The 21,271-nt window shown below is 34.6% G+C and overlaps 1 long non-coding RNA gene across 2 annotated transcripts in view; it reads right to left on the bottom strand.

Annotated features, from left to right (window-relative positions):
• Positions 1-4,890: 4,890 nt before the first annotated feature.
• LOC141545400 (uncharacterized) overlaps positions 4,891-21,271 on the bottom strand; it is a 223,335-nt gene continuing 206,954 nt past the window's right edge. For both annotated transcript variants that reach the window (XR_012483007.1, XR_012483006.1), the window contains one exon: positions 4,891-4,949. This is a non-coding gene — a long non-coding RNA (uncharacterized LOC141545400). The remainder of the gene's footprint in view (positions 4,950-21,271) is intronic.

Raw genomic sequence — 21,271 nt, forward strand, 5'->3', positions numbered from 1 at the left:
TTGTTTTAATGTGAATTTTTCTAATAAAAAGTGAATTGGAGCACTTCTTTATTTGCCTATAGATTTTTTTTATTTTTTTAATATAAAACCTTTTTGTTCATATCCTTTGATTATCAATTGAGGAAAAAAAATCTTCCATGAACTCAAGAAAAGTGAAATGAATTGTGTACAAAATGATAACAATGTTGTAGCTGTGCATTACTTTGCTATTCTTAGTAATACAATGATCCACAACTACTCTAAAGAGCATATGATTTAAAAAATCTTATCTATACCCAGAAAAAGAACTGATATTGTGTCTGAATCCAGATTGAAACTCTCTCTCTCTCTCTCTCTCTCTCTCTCTCTCTCTCTCTCTCTCTCTCTCTCTCTCTCTCTCTCTCTCTCTCTTTAAACTTTATTTTTCTTGAGGGTTTTTTATTATTAGGGAGATCTATATTTTATTTCACAACATGACATGGAAAAGTTTTCTATAACTTTATCTAAGCTATCTAATGGGGTTGAGGGGTGAGGGAGAGAGAATCTGGAATTCAAAGTTTTAAAAACAAAAATAAAAAAATTTAAATGTAATTGGGAGAAAATAAAAAATATTTTTTAAAAAATATGTAACTGGAAAAAATAAAAATATTAAAACACAATAAGAGGTATTTATTTTTAAAAAGTTTATATATTTATTGATGTACATACATGTATTTGTGTTTAAAGATGGTCATCTCTCATGATTACAAGAGAAAAAGGGGGGAAAGGAACAATAATTTTGTTGCATTTTAAAGGGAATAGCAAGTTGTACATGATAGATATGCAATTTCTTGGGGAATCATCTTTTTATTATATTGTTATGGAAATGCTTGTTTTGTTCTGTGAGTTGAAAATAAAATAAATTTTTAAAAATTTTTGTAATGGAATAAAAATAAATATTAGTTCTGAAGATTTATTGAAAGTATAGTTGTTACAGATTCAGCAGTTGACAGCATAACATGTGCCTCATCCCATATTTATATAATTTTGATCTCCTTTTCTAGACATTTATATTTTGAAAGATTAAAGATTGACTACTTATGACAATTTATTCAAAACATTTTTCTGAAGTTTCTATGGACCAATGAATGCTATGCCCAAATGATTATAGACAACAACTTGAACTAAGTTAATTGGTTCATTTATTAGTGGAATTTTCCAGGATGTGTGATAATCATTTTTTGTCTGATGATTTCCCATCTGTCAGTTCATGGAATACAATAAACTTCAAATATATTATCTTTATGAGATAGATCCAACAATTTGTATCCTGAACTATTCTTATAATGTCCTTTATTGACACCTTATTTTGTTGAAATTACCTATAATACTTTTAATAAGATCTATGAAACAATAGAAAATTTTATTCTAAAGCACATTTTGCAAAATTAATTACCAAGTTACCTGAATTTGATGCTAAAAATATATGTACCTAGTTAATTTAAATATTTTAAGTTAAATGTTTTCCTAATATTAGGCAAGTGCACAATTTTATAATCTACACAGATGTGTTATACAATTTCTATCATATCCTAATGCGATTATTAAAATGCATATAGAATTGCTGCTGTTTCTATAGAATATTTACTCTCACCATTGGGACTAGTGCTCTAAAAAGAAGATTATTTTCATTTTCATTTTCATTTTCTCACATTTTTTACACACACACATATGCATACATCATTCTCAAATCTGATGCAGCATAATTTAAAGCTCAGATTGCTCATGGCTATGATTTCTTTAAAAAGATAAGGGAAAAAGTTAAACATTGTACAGTGCAAGCCACATATAGTATATTATTTATTTCCTCCTCACAAAAGAAATGCTTACTACAATAGACTCGCAATTACACATTAACAAAGAATTAAACAAATATCAATAATAACATAATTATTGTCACATTCTTGGGACCTAATGTATCAAAATTTGAGCCATTGTTCAGAACTGCTAAGTTGCCAATTTACTTTCTTCTTGGCTCTTTACCAATTAAAGAATTCTTCCTAGGTCCATTTCTTTTTGAAAGTCAGATCAGGAGGGAATATTCATATTCTCACTAGTATTCATCTTCTCTAAAAAGCACTCCAGTAGCTGCTAGTATTCTTTCATAAAATGTAGCCACTAGTTCCTGAAGTCTTAAAAATTACCAATCTTTCAACAAGTTTTCCTCCAAAATAGGAAACTTCCATTTCAGTATCATTAATCAATTACTCATACTCATAAGAAAAAGGCAAAGGGAAAAAAATCACCAGAACACAAAGCCCAGATCCACCCTAAATTAGCAATCATGTCCTTTCATCTGGAAGGAAGGCTTCCCTGGCCCTTCTCCTCTCTATAGAGAAGTTCAAGGAATCCTGACATTCTCAGCAAATGACAAGAGAAAAGAGTAAGAAAAGAAGTCATTCTCTTGATTTCCTTTAAGATACACTTTCTCCAAAAGAGACCTCCATGTGTAAAAATGTTTGTGGCAGCCCTTTTTGTAGTGGCAAGAAACTGGAAACTGGATGTCTATGAGTTGGAAAATGGCTGAATAAATTATGGTATGTGATTATTTTGGAAGAAACTTATATGAATTGATGTTAAGTGAAATGAGCAGAACAATGGCAACAGCAATTATACAATGATCAATTCTGAATTATACAATGATCAATTCTGATGGACGTAGTTCTTTTCAACAATGAGATGATTCAGGCCAGTTCCAATGATCTTGTGATGAAGAGAGTCATTTGCACCCAGAGAGAGGATGGTGGGGACTGAGTGTGAATCACAGCATAGTATTTTCACTCTTTGTGTTATTGTTTGCTTGCATTTTATTTTCTTTCTCATTTTTTTCCTTTTTATTCTGATGTTTCTTGTGCAGCATGATAATTGTGGAAATGTGTATAGAAGAATTGTACATGTTTAACATATATTGGATTATTTGTTGTCTAGGGGAGGGGATGGTGGAAAGGGAGGGAAAAATTTTGAAACACAAGGTTTTGCAAGGGTGAAAGATAACTATAAATATGTATACTTGGATCTAATGTACATTTCACCATATTTAACATGTATTGGACTACCTGTTAGCTGGGAGAGAAGGGAGGAAGGAAGAAGGGGAAAATATGGAAAAAAGGTTATCCAAGGGTCAATGTTGGAAAAATTACCCATGCATATGCTTTATAAATAAAAAACTTTAATAAAAAAAGTGTTTTCAAGCTTCTTTAAAGTAGACTTATTGAAAAGAAATTTGGTTCTAATTATAGCCCTTAAATGTGAGATACAACTATCAATGACTAGAATTTATTAATTAAATAAAACATTTGTTAAAAGTTAAAATAAAATACAAAAAGGTGAATGTTGAAGATTATCCTTTCCAAATTATGTTTTCCAAATAAAAAGCTTTAATTTTTTAAAAAATTTACACTTTCTCCTAGTTTTTAGTCTCTGATTCACTTAAGGCAAACAGTATTTGTTGCTCTCACAAGATCAAGTGAGGGAATTGTTTTATTAAGTCAAGAAAATGCTTTACTTCTGAGCCACAAGTGATCAGTCAAAATCAGCCATAATCGCTTAGTATGTCTTCCATGGAATACATTCCAATTCAAACACCAATTCATAATCTATATTGAATACTAAATCCAGGGTCTTTAAGAATAATTCTATAATTTCTATTCTATAATTTCTGGTGGCAATGACCTACATTACCATAATAAAATGTAAAAATAAATAAATAAATATGATTCAGCTGTTTAGTTAATGATTCATGTCAATATGTCATTGGTTAAATTGGCATTAAGGTTGATACTTTTGATACTATCCTTGTTTTCTTTGTCATTTCATAAACTACATCTGGATAAAGACAAACCTTTTGGTATCTATTTGAGATTATCCAAATGACATATACCTATTGTAGTTGATTCTGGCTTAGTAAACTTATTTGTGCTTATTTTAAAGTATTTAAATTCTGGCTCATCTATTACATGATCTAAAATTTTCTATCCATTCTCTTCCTTTTTGTATTGGCATTATAATATTTATATATCTGACTTAGGATAATGGTATCTGAGTAGTTAATATTAAATAGATTTTAAGATATTTTCCAATTCTGTTACTGTTCATTTTACATAGAAGTTAATAGTAATTATAAAGCACATTAAGTTTTGTGAAATACCTTAAAAAATTTACTTAATTTAATCCTACCTGACAAAGAGTGTTAAAATTATCCCCATTTTACATATGAGAAAAGTGAAGGAGGCAAAGATTAAATGATTTGCCCGGGGTCACACAATAAGTAATTGTCTAATCCTGGAATTTCAACTCAGATCTTCTTGATCCCAGTTCCAACACTCTATTCAATTACTTGATTTCAAGCTTAATTCCAGGATGCTAATAAGTGTCTCAATGATTTCAGTCACTATCTTCTCTTTAAGATCTTTATGGTTCATGCATTCTGTCTGCAAAAGAGCAAAGTATTTATTAAGTATAGCTTTCATTAATTGATTTATAATATCCATAGATAATGCTTTCTTCTATTCATGTGACCTCTAGATTAAAGCTCATAATCTTTCCTCTAGCTTTCCTTGTTATACAGTAAGAATTTTATAATTTATCTAGTCCAAATAACATTGAAAGTTATTCTAGGGGGCAGCGAGGTGGCCCAATGGATAGAGCACCAGCCCTGAATTCAGGAGGACCCGAGTTCAAATCTGATCTCAGACACTTACACTTCCGAGCTGTGTGACCCTGGGCAAGTCACTTAACCCCAGCCTCAGGGAAAAAAAAAAGAAAAAGAAAATTATTCTAACAAGTGGAGTTATCTGAGAGAGCAGACTGTAATGAATCTAATTTTGAAACTCATGAATCTAACCTTGTCTCTGGTCTCATTTCACTTTTGTTGGTGGGTATCTCAGATGAAGATTGAAGGAGTGCTTTTCAAATCATTAGATAAAACAAAGCTGAAAAGGAAAATAAATATGCTGGAATATAGAATCATTATGAGAAAAGATTGCTAACGGCTAGAATGAGAGCTGAATCAAATGAGGTGGAATTTAATGGGAAAAATAAAAAGTCTCATATATAGATTCAAAAATCTACTTTTCAAACCCAAGATAGGAGATGTGTGGCTAGACATCAGTTCATATGACAAGATCTGTGAATTTGATTTTACTTCAAACTCAACATAAATCAGCACTGAGGCTTTAAAGAAATGGGAGCAGCTTTAAGAAGTATCTGTTATGTATGTATGGGCACATAAAACTCTGCTGCATTCTGTGCAAATGGCTAAAAAAAAAACCTAAGTCCCCCCAATTCTTGTGAGAGAAGGCAACACATGATTGCTTACAAAATTAGTAAAAACTTAAATTGGCAATATCACTGAGATAGAGATTGAGTTATATTAAGATGCAAGCCAAGGATACCTGGTGAGTATAAAATCAGAACTAGAGGAAAATATTGGGTAATAAAATAATTCCTACTTACATGACACTTTAAATGTACTTCCTTCATAATAATTGCTATAAGGTAGGTAGAATAAATACATAGTATATACATACATATGTGGCTCAAAGTGACTGACTTGATGATACATATTAATCAATATTTAAGCTCAAGCCTTCTGAAGACAAGGCCAGTGTTTACTCCACTTCATTACTCATCCTCAATAAAGCACATATAATAAAAAGGATAAAATATAGTCACCATATTAATCAGCTACCCCAAGACAGAAACCAAAAATTTTTTCAATGACTTCAAACTTGATCTTTTTTATTGCTAAAATACAGAGATTCAACACCAATTGCTTTTGACAGAATTGGGATGGAGTAAAATGTTTTTATATATGTACATATATACATGTTTATAGGTATATTTATATTATATGTGGATATACATATAATTATATATATATATGTGTGTGTGTATCATCTTCATAAAAATTTAGCTTACAGAATTCATTACAGAAAGATCCCTAAGGCTCATCTTTTCTACTTTTTTATGCACATGTTATAAAGCTATACACTAAGCCATAGCTTAGGCTCGCTATCACTGTGCATGTGTTATGAAGCCAAGGATTTTGTGGTTTTTAAAATTCACTAGATTAGATCCAACTGACATTTTCCAAACTGAAAGTTTATAAACTTATAGTGTAATTCAATTGTAAATGAGTAATAAGTAATAAATTGTCCTGCAATGTTTTTCAATTAGTTTAACTCCTTTTGGAGGGGAGGGTGCTTCTTGTTTTCATCTCAATAGAAAGTTACAATTGCCACCTCGGTGTGACAGAGACATGATGGGAAAGAAAAAAAATTTAGTTTTAAACTCTTGTGATACTTCTGTAGTAACAATTTCATCCCTTGGGTCTTATCTCTTACAAGATATTACTTTGTAGGCTTTTGACTCTGGTTTTCCTCTCCCTCCCAACCTAAATATGATAATATCTCTTCCTGAAAAACCTAGGATAATCTTCCTTTTCCCAATCCATGGTAAAATCCATGTCTTTTCACATTTGCAAATAACTATGCAATAGACCTTGCTTATATCATGTTGCCTGAATGTAAGTAAAACAGGGACATAAATGTAGAAAGTTTGTTACAGAAGTTATGAGTGGGGTTGGGAGGATAGATGGTGCAGTGAGAGCACCATCCCTAAAGTCAGGAGGACCTGAGTTCAAATTTGACGTCAGACACATAACACTTCCTCACTATGCAACCCTTGGAAAGTCACTTAGCCCCAATTGCCTCAGCAAAGGAGAAGGAGGAGAAGAAGAAGAGGAGGAGCTTTATTAAACTTTATTATGTGGCAAGCACTAATCACTTTATAATTAACTCATTTGGTCCTCACAATACCTCTGAGAGATTTAATGCTATTATCATTTCATTTTATAGATGAGAAAACTGAAAACTAGGCCTGAATTTATGTCCCAGTTCTGCCATTTATTGGTTTGCAGCCTTAAGGAAGAAGCTCAACCTCCTATACTAGTTTGCTCATCTGTGAATACTAGCACTATTAATTTGTTTGAAGCAACAAATGAGATAAGCTATATCAAGTGTTCTGTAATCATAAAACATAATTATATATGTCAGCTATTTATTTTTTAATTTTCATTAAAATTTATTTTCTTTATCTGACACTTCCCACACATCCCTCATTAAACCCTTTCCACACATATATACACAAAATTTAAAAAGAAAAAAAAACAAAACATTTGAAACAAATATACATAGAGAAATCAAAGGAGAGTAGACTATATACAAAAGAGGTAAACTTGTATTCAAGAGATCTTGGTTTGATTTTCAGTTTTATCGATAGGATACTAGCTTTATAATTTAACTTGTTTGAGATTTAATTTCTTCATTTATAATAATGGGTAGTAATATACATAGTACTTTATTTAGGATCACAGAATCCTAGACTTAGAAGCAAAGGAAACTTTAGAACCATCTAATCCAATTTTCTTACTTTATAGATGAAGAAACTGAGACCCAAGGAGGTGGTCTATTTGACAGATAAGGAAATTGACAATTATGGATATTAAATGATTCTAAAAGAGAAAAAGCCAAGGTTTGAACAGAGGGTTTTGGTAGATAATTAAATAGGAACAATTTTATTCTATCTTGGCCACTGAGCAATTAGGTGTCACAGTAGGTAGTTTTTCTTGTAGGTAGACATTTTCCTGAGTTTAAAGCCAGCTTCAGACATTTGTTAGCCATGTGAACATGGACAAGTCACTTAATCCTATTTGGCTCTCAATTCCTTTCCTGAAAAGTGAACCAAAGAAGGAAATGACAAACCACTTGATATCTTTACCCCAAAAAAACCCAAACAAGGTCACAAACAGTTAGACAACACTGAAACAACCAAATAGTAAATCCTGGCTATTCCATATCTAAAAGTAAAATATTAATTTCATAATGATATACTGAAAATTATTGTGAATACTTAGTGCTCCCCAAAGAAAAGCATTATATATTTAATCAACTTTATAGTTATGTTATAAAGATGATTATTAGAAAAGGTTCCACAAAGCACAACTCTATAAAACATTAAGTACTACCTTATGATTTAATCTATATTGACTCTTCACACAAAGATTTATTAAAACTACCTACAGACTTTCACAAAATGTAAGACATTGCCAATATTCCCTTTGTTTAACTTCTTTGCCATTTAACCCGTTTACAACTTTGCTCATGCATTCTGAAGAGTTTTCAAAAGTTCTTAGTGTTGATTATTACTTAGATATGGCTGTTTGGTTTAGATATTTATTCAGATAATGATGAGATACTATCTGACTACAACTACTTTAAAGGAAGCTAGAAGATGAGGTTTCTCATAAATTAGGCTAGCAGGTAGCAACAAATATTTATAAGTGTTTGCCATATGCCAAGAAGTACATGTTAAGTACTGAGGATGTAAATTCTAGCAAAAAGAAAGACAGCACCTGTCCTCAAGGAGCTTCCATTCTAATGGGGAAGAGATGGAGAGAGATGGGAAGCTATCCTTGTGAAGGCAGGATGGTGAAGTCCCGAGAGTCAGAAGCACAGTCCGATTAGGGACAGGAGATGGGGGGAGAATAAAATCAGTCAGTCAATTAACATTTATTAAGTGCATATTACACACTAGGCACTGTACTAAGCACTAGGAATGCATTTTAATCAGTCTTTTGCCCTCAAGAAACTTACAATCTAATTGAGGAAAATAATGTAATAAGAAACTGAAAAGCATAGTGGAAAAGAGATGGACATACTTCTTGGGAGGACATGTTGGGAAGCTCAGAAAAGAATTAGCTGGTGAGAAATGAAACAAGATTGGACTGAGCCTCTTTCTTAAATAGACAGTCCAGAGCCTTTTGGCCGGAACCTGAATGAATTCACCAGTGGGAAAAGGGGGTTGAATGGAAGAGGAACAGTTGCAGACTGTGTAAACTGCAAATACATCTAACACACATCCTTTTTAGCAGGGAAAGTCACAGCCATTTCATGGAATGCAGATAGTGACCTCTGGTGAATAAGAAAATGTCATCCAGTGTCTTAATATTTTATTTTTAACTAATTCTTCTTGCTAACTCAGTTCTATTTCTTCTCTGCTAGATAATTCAAATATTGATGGCACTCTCTAAATCTGACAACTCATGGCAACCATTCCAGTCAATGTTCCCTAATTAAAGCTATGCTCTAGCTATCTCTACATCATACCCTTGATCCTGACTCTGTTCATTCTTTTCATGGACCACTGTTGCTATAGTGGTCACTGGTTGCTGATCCAGACACTATTTCCAGAGGTATCTGGTTCCTGTTCTTTACTTTTGGCAACTATCTCTGGTTCAATACAACCTTCTGCTGAAAGAACCTTCTAACTTTTGTCTTTTCTTTTTAATTATATGTAAGAATTTGCCCTGCATTATAGATAGATCTGAGCCCCAAACTATGTTAGTTGTGAACCTTGAACTTGACCAAAACAAGCATGCTACACTCTCTCCCTCCATAAAATTACAGACCTTGCTATTTTCCTTAAATAATGTATAAAAAGTACTTTCTGGCTTTCCTCTCCCTTAAACAATTCCCCTTCCCCACCCCAAGCTCATTTTTACCTGGTCTCAACAATTTGTAATTCCTCTAAGCACAAGAAAGAAAATTTTTCTTAAAAATTGAAATTTCTATTTTAATGATTATAAAGACTTATAAGAACATGATAGAGCCTTCGCTAAAAAGGTAATCACTTCAATGATAACATGTTAGGCTGTGGAAAAGTATTAGCATTTCCCTTCTAGAGGACTATTCTTAGTGTTGACTCTGGTTTACTTTTGATCAAGTGCCAAGGCAACACATCTAGCAAAAAGAAAGAAATGCTGCTAATTAAAGCAGTCTTTTCAATTTTAACATAAGCAGAGAGAAATAAATATTTAAAGGTGGATTTGATAAATACAGTTGTGATTAAAACTTTACAAAACATAACTACAGCTAAAAAAATTAGTTACAAAAAGAAAAGAAAGAAGAAAAAAAGTTGCTGTTCTAAATGGGTCATGGTAGAGAGAGAAAAAATATGAATTAGGCAATTTTTAGAGCTAGTCAGGAAAGAAAATCTAAATATTTAAAATAGATAAATGTAAATTATATTTACATTATAATGGGATTCTTTGTTTTGTAACATGATTCATAGCAGCATTCCTTTAAATGGTACTATCCCCTAAAGCATTTGAAATATGAGATAATTTTCAAAAATTTAATTTATAAACTGTTTTACAAGAACACAATTATCACAAAGAATAAGGCATCCTAGCCTAACTTTACACTAGTTTTTACCATCTAGAAGAAAAAGTGACTCACTGATTTCTAGAAATAGTTTTTTGTACAAAAGAAAAGTCAGAATCAGATGGTTTAAATGACTTGTCCCATGCACTACCTATGGCCCCAAATTACTACTTTGATAAATTTCCATACTGCTGACAAAAGGCAACCCAATTCTTTCAGTTATCCAGGTTCACAAACACAGTGTCATCCTCAATTCTTCAATCTTACCCCACACATCCAGGTTTCAAATTTTGTTGTTTACATCTCCATAACATCTTTTTTTTTTAATGTTTCCTTCTTCCTACTCAGCATTAGTCCAATAATCTCTCTCTCTCTCTCTCTCTCTCTCTCTCTCTCTCTCTCTCTCTCTCTCTCTCTCTCTCTCTCTCTCTCTCTCCCTCCCTCCCTCCTTCCCTCCCTCCCTCTCTCTCTCTTCCCCTCCTCTCTCTCTCCCCCCCTCTCTCTCTCTCTCCCTTCCTCTCTCTCTCTCTCTCTTCCTCCCATTCAACACACAAACACACACACACACACACACACACACACACACACACACACACACACACAAACCCTACTACTTCTACCCACAAAATAAATTGTAGTGGTCCTATCTTAATTCTATAATCAACTACAAACTGCTATATTGGCAAGTAAAACTCTTTTACAATTTGTCCCCAAACAACTCTCTCACCCTTATTACATATTATTCCCATCAATACAGATGATAAAACGATAAAATTGACATTCAAACTGTGCATCATAGATTACTAACTGCTCCTTTTGTCTGGAATAATAACTAATCATTAGCATTTATAGTGTTTTACAATTTGCAAAATGCTGTAGTATACACATATTATCTCATTTGCACTTTCTTCTCACCACTCTCTCTCTGAATCTCTGTTTACCTTCAAAGTTCAACTCAGGTGCCATCTTCAAGATAAAGTCTTTTCTAGTAATCTTAGTTGCTAGTGCCTTCCTCCTGCCCCTCAAAATCATCTTGTATTTGATATAAACTTGGATAGAAGATAGAAAGATGAGAGATAGGGTAGATAGATAAATTTTTCCTCCATTTAGACTGTAAACACCTTGAATGCAGGTCTTGTTTTCATCTTTACCTTTTTATTCACAGTTCCTGGTACAATGATTAATGTATAATAGGCAACACTTAACTATACCTTGATTGATCAATTGATGAGTAATACTTTTTTGTGTGTGACCTCAAGGTATAAAAATGGAAACACTGGTTAAATGATACAATGAAGAAATCTGAGGCTTGATTTTAAAAAAAAAAATCTTTCTAATGATTTAGTTGTCCAACAATAGAATGAGGCAGTGTTTTCCTTTTAATTAAAGGTCTTTGAATAAAGATGATGGGTACTTGATGAGATATCCTGGAGATGATTCTTATTCACATATGGGTTATACTCAAGGTTCTCTATTGGTCTTGAGACTTTACAATTTTGTCATTTCCTTAAATATCATCATATTTTAATTTGTTCTTTTTTTCTAGCTTTTTAGTTGCATATCCAATTCATTGATCTCCTCTTTCTTGATTTTATTCACATAACTATTTAGAGATATAAAATTTCCCCTAAGAACTGCTTTGGCTGCATCCCTTAATACATCTCATTATTGTCGTTCTCTTGGATGAAATTATTGATTGTTTCTATGACTTGCTTAATCCACTCATTCTTTAGAATTAGATTATTTAATTTCCAATTGATTTTAGTCTATTTTTCCTTGACCCTTTATTGAATATAATTTTATTACATTGTGGTCTAAAATGGAAGCATTTACCATTTCTGCTTTTCTGCATTTCATTGTGAGGTTTTTATGGCCAAATACATGATCAGTTTTTTTATATAGGTAGTATGTACTGCTGAGAAAAAATGATGTTCCTTTATGTTCCTGTTCAATTTTCTCCAAAGGTCTATCATATCTAAGTTTCTAATATTCTATTAACCTTCCTATTTTCTTTCTTATTTTGTGGTTAAAATTGACTTTATTCCGAGAGGGTGTATTTAGCATAATTTTGCTGTCTGTTTCTTTCTGTAACTGATTTAACTTCTTCTCTGAGAATTTGGATGTTCTACCACATGGTGCATCTATATTTAGTATTGATACTGCTTCATTATCTAGGGTACCCTTTAGGATATCTGAGATCAGAATTGCTACTCCTACTTTTTTTTTTGCTTCAGCTGAAGCATAAAAATTCTGTTTCAGCCTTCTGCCCTTACTCTTTGTCTCAAATATTTTGCTTGTAAACAACGTATTGTATTATTCTGTTTTTTTTTAATCCACTCTGCTATTTGCTTCTATTTTATGGGAGAGTTCATCCCATTCACATTCACAGTTATGATTACCAGCTCTGTATTTTCCTCCATCCTATTTTCTCTTCTGTAATATACTTTCGTTCTCTCTTTCCACCCTGTACCTTCTTAATATGTTTCTAACCCACCCTGCCCTCAATTTGTACTCTCTTCTATCACCCTTCCTCCCTTCTCTTACCCATTTCTCCTAGTGTTTCTGCCCTCCCTTCTATCCAGCCTCTCCCTTTTCTTTCCCCTTTCTCCTCTTACTTACCTATAGGATAAGGTAAATTTCTCTACGCTACTGAATGATGATGTTTTTCCCTCTTTGAACCAAAATGAATGAGATTAAACTTCAGACAATGCTCCTCCCCTTCCCTTCTTTCCCTTTGTTGTAACAGGTCTTTTGCACTTCTTCATATGATAAAATTTGTCCTATTTTACCTCCCCTTTCCTCTTCTCCCAATGCAATCCTTTTTCCTATCCCTTAATGTTTTTTTCCTTGATATTATCACATCAGAAATCATTCACATCCCCATCTTCTGGCCATGTGTGCCCTCTCTAATTGCTTCAATATCAGATATATAGATAGATATATAGGTACATCTATAGATACAGATATAGATATAGATATAGATATAGATATAGATATAGATATAGATATAGATATAGATATAGATACAGAGAGAGAGAGAAAGAGATTTTCCTTTTTACCTTTCTATGCTTCTCCTGAGAACTGTGTTTTTTTTTTTTGTTTTTTTTTTTCAGGGAAGGAATGAGAACTGTGTTTAAAGATAAAAGTTTCTGTTTAGTCCTGAGTTTTTTTTCCAATAGAAATGATTAAACGTTTCTTACTTCATTGAAGATCCCTCTCCTTCCCTGAAAAATGATGTTCAGTTTTGCTGGGTAGTTAATTCTTGGTTGCAATCCAATGCTCTTTGTCTTCTGGAATATGGTATTCTATGCCCTCTGATCCTTTATTGTAGAAGTTTCTAGATGCTAAGTAATGCTGTCCGCAGCCCTCAATACTTGAATTTTTTTTGTCTGGTAGCTTGTAGTAATTTTTCCTTGAGATTATAGTTCTGCAATTTGCAGCAATGCTCCTTGGAATTTTCTTTATGGAATCTCTTTGCAGAAGTGATAGATGGATTGTTTTAATGACTATTTCCCCTTCTGGTTCTAGTAGGACATCAGGACAGTTTTCCTTGATGATCTCTTGAAGAATAATTCTATCCAGATTCTTTTTGGTTTTTTGGTCATAGTCTTCAAACAAACCAATAATTTTTCACTTGTCTCTCCTGGATCTATTTTCCAGATCACCTATTTATTCCAATGAGGTCTTTTAATTTTCTTCCATTTTTTCATTCTGTTTAGTTTGTTTGACAAATTCTTGATGTATCATAGTCATTAACTTCCATTTGTCCAGTTCTAGTTTTTAATGTGTGATTTTCTTCAGTTAGCTTTTGTATTGCTTTTTCCATTTGATCAATTCTATTTTTCAAGGTGTTTCCTTCAGCGGATTTTTTTTTTGCGTTTAGCCTATTGTATTTTTTAAAGAATTGCTTTCTTTAGACAATTTTTTTCTTTCTTTTCTCTCTTTCCAACCTTTCATTTCTTTTCTCATTATTTCTTCTACCTCTCTTATTTGTTTTTTTTAATAGTTTATGAGCATTTACAAGAAGCCTCTCTGGACTTGAGACCAATTCATATCAATCTTTCAGATTTCCCATGTGAACATTTTATCCTCATCTGAGTTGGTGTTTTGGCCTACTGTCATCGTAGTAGCCTTTCTATGGTTAAGGTTATTTTCTGTTTATTGTTTATTTTCTTTCCTTCTCTTTTTTCTCCTTTTGTGCCTTTTATTATCAAACTCTCCTCCTGAGGTAAAAAGGGTGCTATCCTAAACTTTTCATGAAGCACTGAACTTTGGGTTTGAACATAGGAGCTCCTTGTGTTTGGTGTCTTGCTCACACCATGGGGTAGCCCTACCTGCTCTCTCCAGAAAACAGCCTGGTTTCCCTAACTGGCTTTGCCTTCTAAGATAGGACTGGGGACAGTCCTACTAGTTTATTCAATTAATAAGGGTCTCAGTTGCTGATCTGCTATGATTAAGACCACTGACTTTCCTGGACACTATCTGAGCTGAGCTAAACCCCCCTTTTACTCCAGTGAAAATATCCTTTTTAAAAGTTCTTCCAATCTGTTTTGAACTAGAGAATACTTTCATTTTGTCAGATTCTGTTCAGAGGCTTGCTTTCATGAGGTTTTTGAGGGAATCTGGGAAAGCTCTAGCAGCTTTCCTGGCTTCATTCTGCCATCTTGGCCCTGCCCCTGAACTCCAATATCATCATATTTTAAAAAACAAATTACAATTTTTTTAGAAGATCCAAGTCACTTCCAGTTGATCAATGATGGACAGAACTAACTATACCCAGAGAAGGAACACTGGGAAGCGAATGTAAATTGTTAGCACTACTGTCTATCTACCCAGGTTACTTATACCTTCGGAAGCTAATAATTAATGTGCAACAAGAAAAAGGTATTTACACACCTATATTGTATCTAGGTTATACTGTAACACATGTAAAATGTATGGGATTACCTGCCATCGGGGGGAGGGAGTGGAGGGAGGGAGGGGATAATTTGGAAAAAATGAATAAAAAAAAAATTACACATTTGTATCACTGAATCATAATAGCCCCCTTAAAATAAATTCATATGGAATAAATAAATTCATATGACTCTTGGATCATAAGAATAAAAGATTTAAATGGATCTTGGACACCATTCAGGATAACCTTCACATTTATAAAGAAATTAAGCCGGTAAAGTGAATTGTTCAGGGCTACCCAAGTTCTTAGCATTCATCTTAACTTTAACATATAGATGACCTAGATGTCATAATGTAGTCATGCAATCAAGACTGTGGCAGAGGAAATGCCAACTTGAATTGATAGAGGGAATGCCCTCATTGGAAGTTCCCTATGATAATGAAATCACAAGTCCAGTCTAAAATCCAAAAACATTATATTTGGTATCATCTATTCTTATTTTCTCCTCCTACAGAAAAGAAAATTGAAGTTTAAAGATTTTATATGATTTTTCCCTAGATCACCCAGGTATTAACAGACAAAACTGATATTCAGTCCTATAGGACTTACCTCTAGATCCCAGGCTCCATCCACAATAAACATGCTGCTAACATTCTGTAGATTTCTTATTTCATGATTAATCAATAATACACAGAACTATAATAGGTACTCAGATAATTATCTCATCAGAAAAGAAACAAAAACAATTACTTGTTGTAATGTGCTCTCCTGGCAGTTACAATTACTAGTCTGTCCTAGACCCACCAGAGTACCTTTGACCACTGTCCTTTGCAGTGTGAGCTCTACCCGGCTCGCCTCCTCTGAGGCCTTCTAAGGTCTCTGGCCACAATCTCTTGAATCTATAGCTTAATAACCGGTAGCGCACTCAAGAACAACCACGTGTAATCTTAAAAGCCTTTATTATACCTACTCACATAATGCCCTAGCTGATGCCCTGACTTGTTGGTTCCCGAGTGAACACCTGGTCAGAAGACCCATGTGTTCACTACCAAAATCCTTACCTCTTTCGGCTACCCATCTTGGCTTGGCCACCCAGGCTAGGAGCCAGGGTGAACAGCACGAGGTTAAAGAGGGCGGTTGCTGCCTGCAGTGGGCTTACATAGGGCCTGTGAGGTCACACACACAGCCAATCAGCGAGAGAGTCACCCATTACGAAACTATCTCAATATGGCCAGGATCCCGCCCAAGGGCAGTCCTAATATCCACAGAAATTATTTCCGGGCCTCAATCTCCCGATGCACTGTGTCCTCCCATTTAAAGGGCCCTTACAATTCCCTTTCTCTTGTTTTGCGGGAACCGCACATCTCACCAACCTAAACTTTTAGCACCAGCTATAGTTCACTTGATCCATGAGATGACAGTGTTATGCCCAAGGAGGTACAAAGCAGCAGATCAGTAAACAGAAGTATGACAATAAGAACCAGGCTCAACAGTGGCCCAAGTGTTCAACCCATTCATCAAAGTCATACTCGAGATAAGCCAAAGAGGTTGGATGCCAATGAGGTAGGATGTCAACACTGAGGTGGGAAGTCAACAAGGTAAAACATCACAATTCTAGTTAACAAATATCAGTAGGTAGGTTGTCACAATTCTAGTTACATTTATCACAGTTCTAGACCAATTCTAGTTTCTTACAATTTTCTGTTGCACTTTTCACACTCCTAGGACAATTCTAACTTATCACAATTCTCAATTGCACTTTTCACAATTCTAGAACAATTCTAGCTTATCACAATTCTCTATTGCACTTTTCACAATTCTAGAGCAATTCTAGCTTATCACAATTCTCTATTGCACTTTTCACAATTCTAGAACAATTCTAGCTTATCACAATTCTCTATTGCACTTTTCACAATCCTAGAGCAATTCTAGTTTCTCACAATTCTCTATTACACTTTTCACAATTCTAGAGCAATTCTAGCTTATCACAATTCTCTATTGCACTTTTCACAATTTCTAGAACAATTCTAGTTTCACAGGTGCACATAAGCAAAGTCATGTCCAGTAACATTGTCTCAATAACAATGGCAGGTGGGTGTGTTGGTTTTTCACCCACTAATTTAAAAGCATAGTCCTTCAATAGAAAGCATAGGGCAAAGCCTCTTCCCAGGCCACCATATGTAAGTGGCCACAGGAGAAGCAAGCAGGCCCATTGTCCATTTGCAGTCTTTATATTGCGTATCACCCAAAACAGTCCATTTCAGCTGCAACACTGGAACTGTGTCTGGTGTCTCTGGTGTCACGGTCAGGAGGGGCATCGCTGCCATCAGCGTCTGAAGGGCTGCGGACATCTGGCTGGTCTCTCTGGACTGTTGTCTGGTCCTTCTCTTGGATCCCCAGGTTACAAATGTCTCTGGTGGGGATGAACTCTGCTGCTGGATCTGCACCTAGGAAGGAATGTCCCCGGGGCCCAACTTGGGCCTTTCCAAATGCCATCCAGGCCTTTCCACATCACAGTGGAAACAAAGTTGTTGTCAAAAAGATTAACAAGTCAGACAAAAGTCAGTCTGTCACTTAGCTGCACTTTCTGTGTATGCCCGAAGTGCATTGCTAAGGTAAAATGCAAAGAATTTAAAAATGTAAAACCAAAATAATTTAAAAGTGTAAAACCGAAATAGATTAAAAATATAAAACCAAAATAACTTTAAAATGTAAAATCAAAATACTTTGAAGATGTAAAATCAAAAATGTTTAAAAATGTAAAATCAAAATTTAAAATTGTAAGCAATCACATATCCCAAAATTCCCTTCTCTTGTTTAGAAGAGATCTTGGGGATAATCTGTGCAGTAATGACTTTACTAGAACACTCTGGCTATATCCCTGAATTCTTTTGCCTAAAAATCAAAGTTTGAGTTTCTGATACCGAATTGTACTCCAGGAGTGTGAATCAATAAATCTGATATTTTCCTCCTGGGTCAAAGATCACACACTGTCTATTTATTCTAGTGATTAAAACAGCAATTTTCCAACCCATTCTAGACATAGACACTGTTTTATAAGTACCCGTGGGGGGTTGGGAAATCAAGCTCACCTGTGGAAGTGGAAAATCCACTAGGTAAGAAAAGAGGAGTTTCAACTCTCCAAAGACGATCCTAGCAGTTTTACAAGGATAAAACTCCACTCTCTCTAACTGCAAGGTCTTGTCCCTGTAAGGTTTCTTAGAAATTAACTCAACTGTATTTTTAAAACTTTTCTGATTATACTCAATACCCCACAATTCCTTTTTGCCTTGGGGCATAAAGCCTACTCCTGTCCTTTGAAATGAAGACACAGGAGTTTTAAATGGATTAATGGGCAGTGCTGATGATATTATCGCCCTTCCTTTTCCTCCTCCCCCTACTCCCTTGGCCCAAGAAGGTGAGGCAGAGGGAAGAAGAATTGGAAAATCCCCCAAAGGCTGATTCAAAATCAAACCTGAGCTTTGCACATAAAAAGAACTAAACTTCTTCTCAATGGAAGAGTAATGGATAAATTCCTTAAAACAACAATACACAAGGTAAACCAACAAAATGCTAAGAAGAATTTCTACAACTTTAGTCCATGTGGTTCGTTTATTTCCTTCCTTAGTTTCAGCCACTGGTTTGAACTCTTCCTGTTCTATCTGTAGTAACCTAGCTTTTTCTTCTTTCTCTATCTCCATCTGTAGTTTAACCTGCAATTCCAGCAACTCTTGCTGTGGCATTTTATACTCTCTACTGTCATACAATCGCATTAGCTCTAGGTTGCTCCCTCTCCGAGCTATATTTACTGGGTGTGGGGATAGCCTTCTCGGAGCTTGATTACAAGATTCCTGCAGTTCTTCAGTGGTGATCTTTGTTAAAAGATCTTCCATCTGGCTCTTTAACCTCTTGATATAAGCATTATGTTCAGCTGTGTCCTTGAGTCTGATCCCAGAGTTACCTGGGTCCATATTGCTTCTCTGTCTTCCCTCTTAAGTGGCGTTTCTACCGGATCTTTCAGAATCTTAATTCTGAATATTAAATATTTTCAAAACCTGATAATTCCTGATGCGTCCACGTTGAGCGCCATTTGTAATGTGCTCTCCTGGCAGTTACAATTACTAGTCTGTCCTAGACCCACCAGAGTACCTTTGACCACTGTCCTTTGCAGTGTGAGCTCTACCCGGCTCGCCTCCTCTGAGGCCTTCTAAGGTCTCTGGCCACAATCTCTTGAATCTATAGCTTAATAACCGGTAGCGCACTCAAGAACAACCACGTGTAATCTTAAAAGCCTTTATTATACCTACTCACATAATGCCCTAGCTGATGCCCTGACTTGTTGGTTCCCGAGTGAACACCTGGTCAGAAGACCCATGTGTTCACTACCAAAATCCTTACCTCTTTCGGCTACCCATCTTGGCTTGGCCACCCAGGCTAGGAGCCAGGGTGAACAGCACGAGGTTAAAGAGGGCGGTTGCTGCCTGCAGTGGGCTTACATAGGGCCTGTGAGGTCACACACACAGCCAATCAGCGAGAGTCACCCATTACGAAACTATCTCAATATGGCCAGGATCCCGCCCAAGGGCAGTCCTAATATCCACAGAAATTATTTCCGGGCCTCAATCTCCCGATGCACTGTGTCCTCCCATTTAAAGGGCCCTTACAACTTGTTTCTTTTACTATTTTGCTATTATTTTTGTTATTATTTTCTTAAAGTTTATATATATATATATATATAAACACATATACATATTCTTAAACTATAATTAATTTATATGTAGTCTTTACTTTAGGGAAAATTTTATTCTATATTAAATTTGATTATTTGACTCTCATTGATGTTATCTTGGAAGGATGGAAGGTATTCAAATCTTGTCCTATAAGTATTGTTCTGGTTACTCAGTTGATGAAGAGTCTTGGAAATTGAACTGGGCCCACAGAAGAAAACATCAACTGTTTTCCCTCTGTTACATTTGGCTATTTCATCAAAGAGAAGTTTCCATTAAGGTCTTCCAAGATAATTATGAGAATAATTTTATTTTGAGGAAGGATGATGTAGCAGAGGTTAAAGAGAATGACTGAGAAAAGGCAATTGGATTTTGATAATTAAGAAGTCATTGGTGGGGGCAGCTAGGTGGCACAGTGGGTAGAGCACTAGCCCTGAAATCAGGAGGACCTGAGTTCAAATCTAGTCTCAAATACTTAACACTTTCTAGCTATGTGACTCTGAGCAAGTCACTTAACCCCAATTGCCTCAGCAAAAAAAAGAAAAAAAAAGTTATTGGTGACCTTAGAGAATGCAATTTTAATGGTATGATAGGGTCAAAAGTCAAATTGCAAATAGCTGAAAGAACAAACAGGTAGTGTCACATTTATGAGAATACTCTACAAACTTGGTTTTGAAAAAAAGAAGAAGAGAAAATTGTAGGAGACATAAAAGTTTTTGTTATTTTGTTTTTGGTGGAGGAGGGCAAGCAGGGTAAACTTAAGAATGTTTATAGGTAGAAGGTAGGGAATTGTAGGTACTGAGGACCTAAAAGAGTGGGATAATGGTACAAGATTTTCTAAAAGAGAGAAAAGATAAGATTCAGAAATAAATAATAGTTTTAGCCTGAGAGAAAAAAAAAGAGACTTTTGTCAGAGACAAGAAAGAAGAAGTGAGAGGATGGATAAAGATACAGAGGCTTTTGAGTGGAAAGAGCTTATGGATGACGGCTTCTATTCATTTCTTTTTTTTAAGAAGAGACTTTTACTATGATCATAACATTTAGAGCAAGAAGAGATTTTTGATGTCCTCTAATACAAAGGTTACTCAGTCAATCAACAAGTGTTTATCTTGCTCTTTTTATTTGTGAGGGACTTTTCTATGTACAAGCAATACAAGACAAAACAATCCTTGTTTTCAAGAAGCTAAAATTCTAATGGGGGTGATAACATGCAAACAAAAATGTGCACACAAAATACATAAAAATATATTTTGTTAAGTATGTCATGTATTCCTGTGGCACTATGGTAAAGTCTATAAATCCTTATCAGAATACTTTTAATTCATAAAATAAAATTCAAAGGAAATCAATTATATTGAAATACAAATATTAAAATGTTTTACAAAGTTTATGAACTCCCTGAGGGC

The sequence above is a fragment of the Sminthopsis crassicaudata genome, chromosome 6, assembly GCF_048593235.1.
Source record: "Sminthopsis crassicaudata isolate SCR6 chromosome 6, ASM4859323v1, whole genome shotgun sequence".
Lineage (NCBI taxonomy): Eukaryota > Metazoa > Chordata > Mammalia > Dasyuromorphia > Dasyuridae > Sminthopsis > Sminthopsis crassicaudata.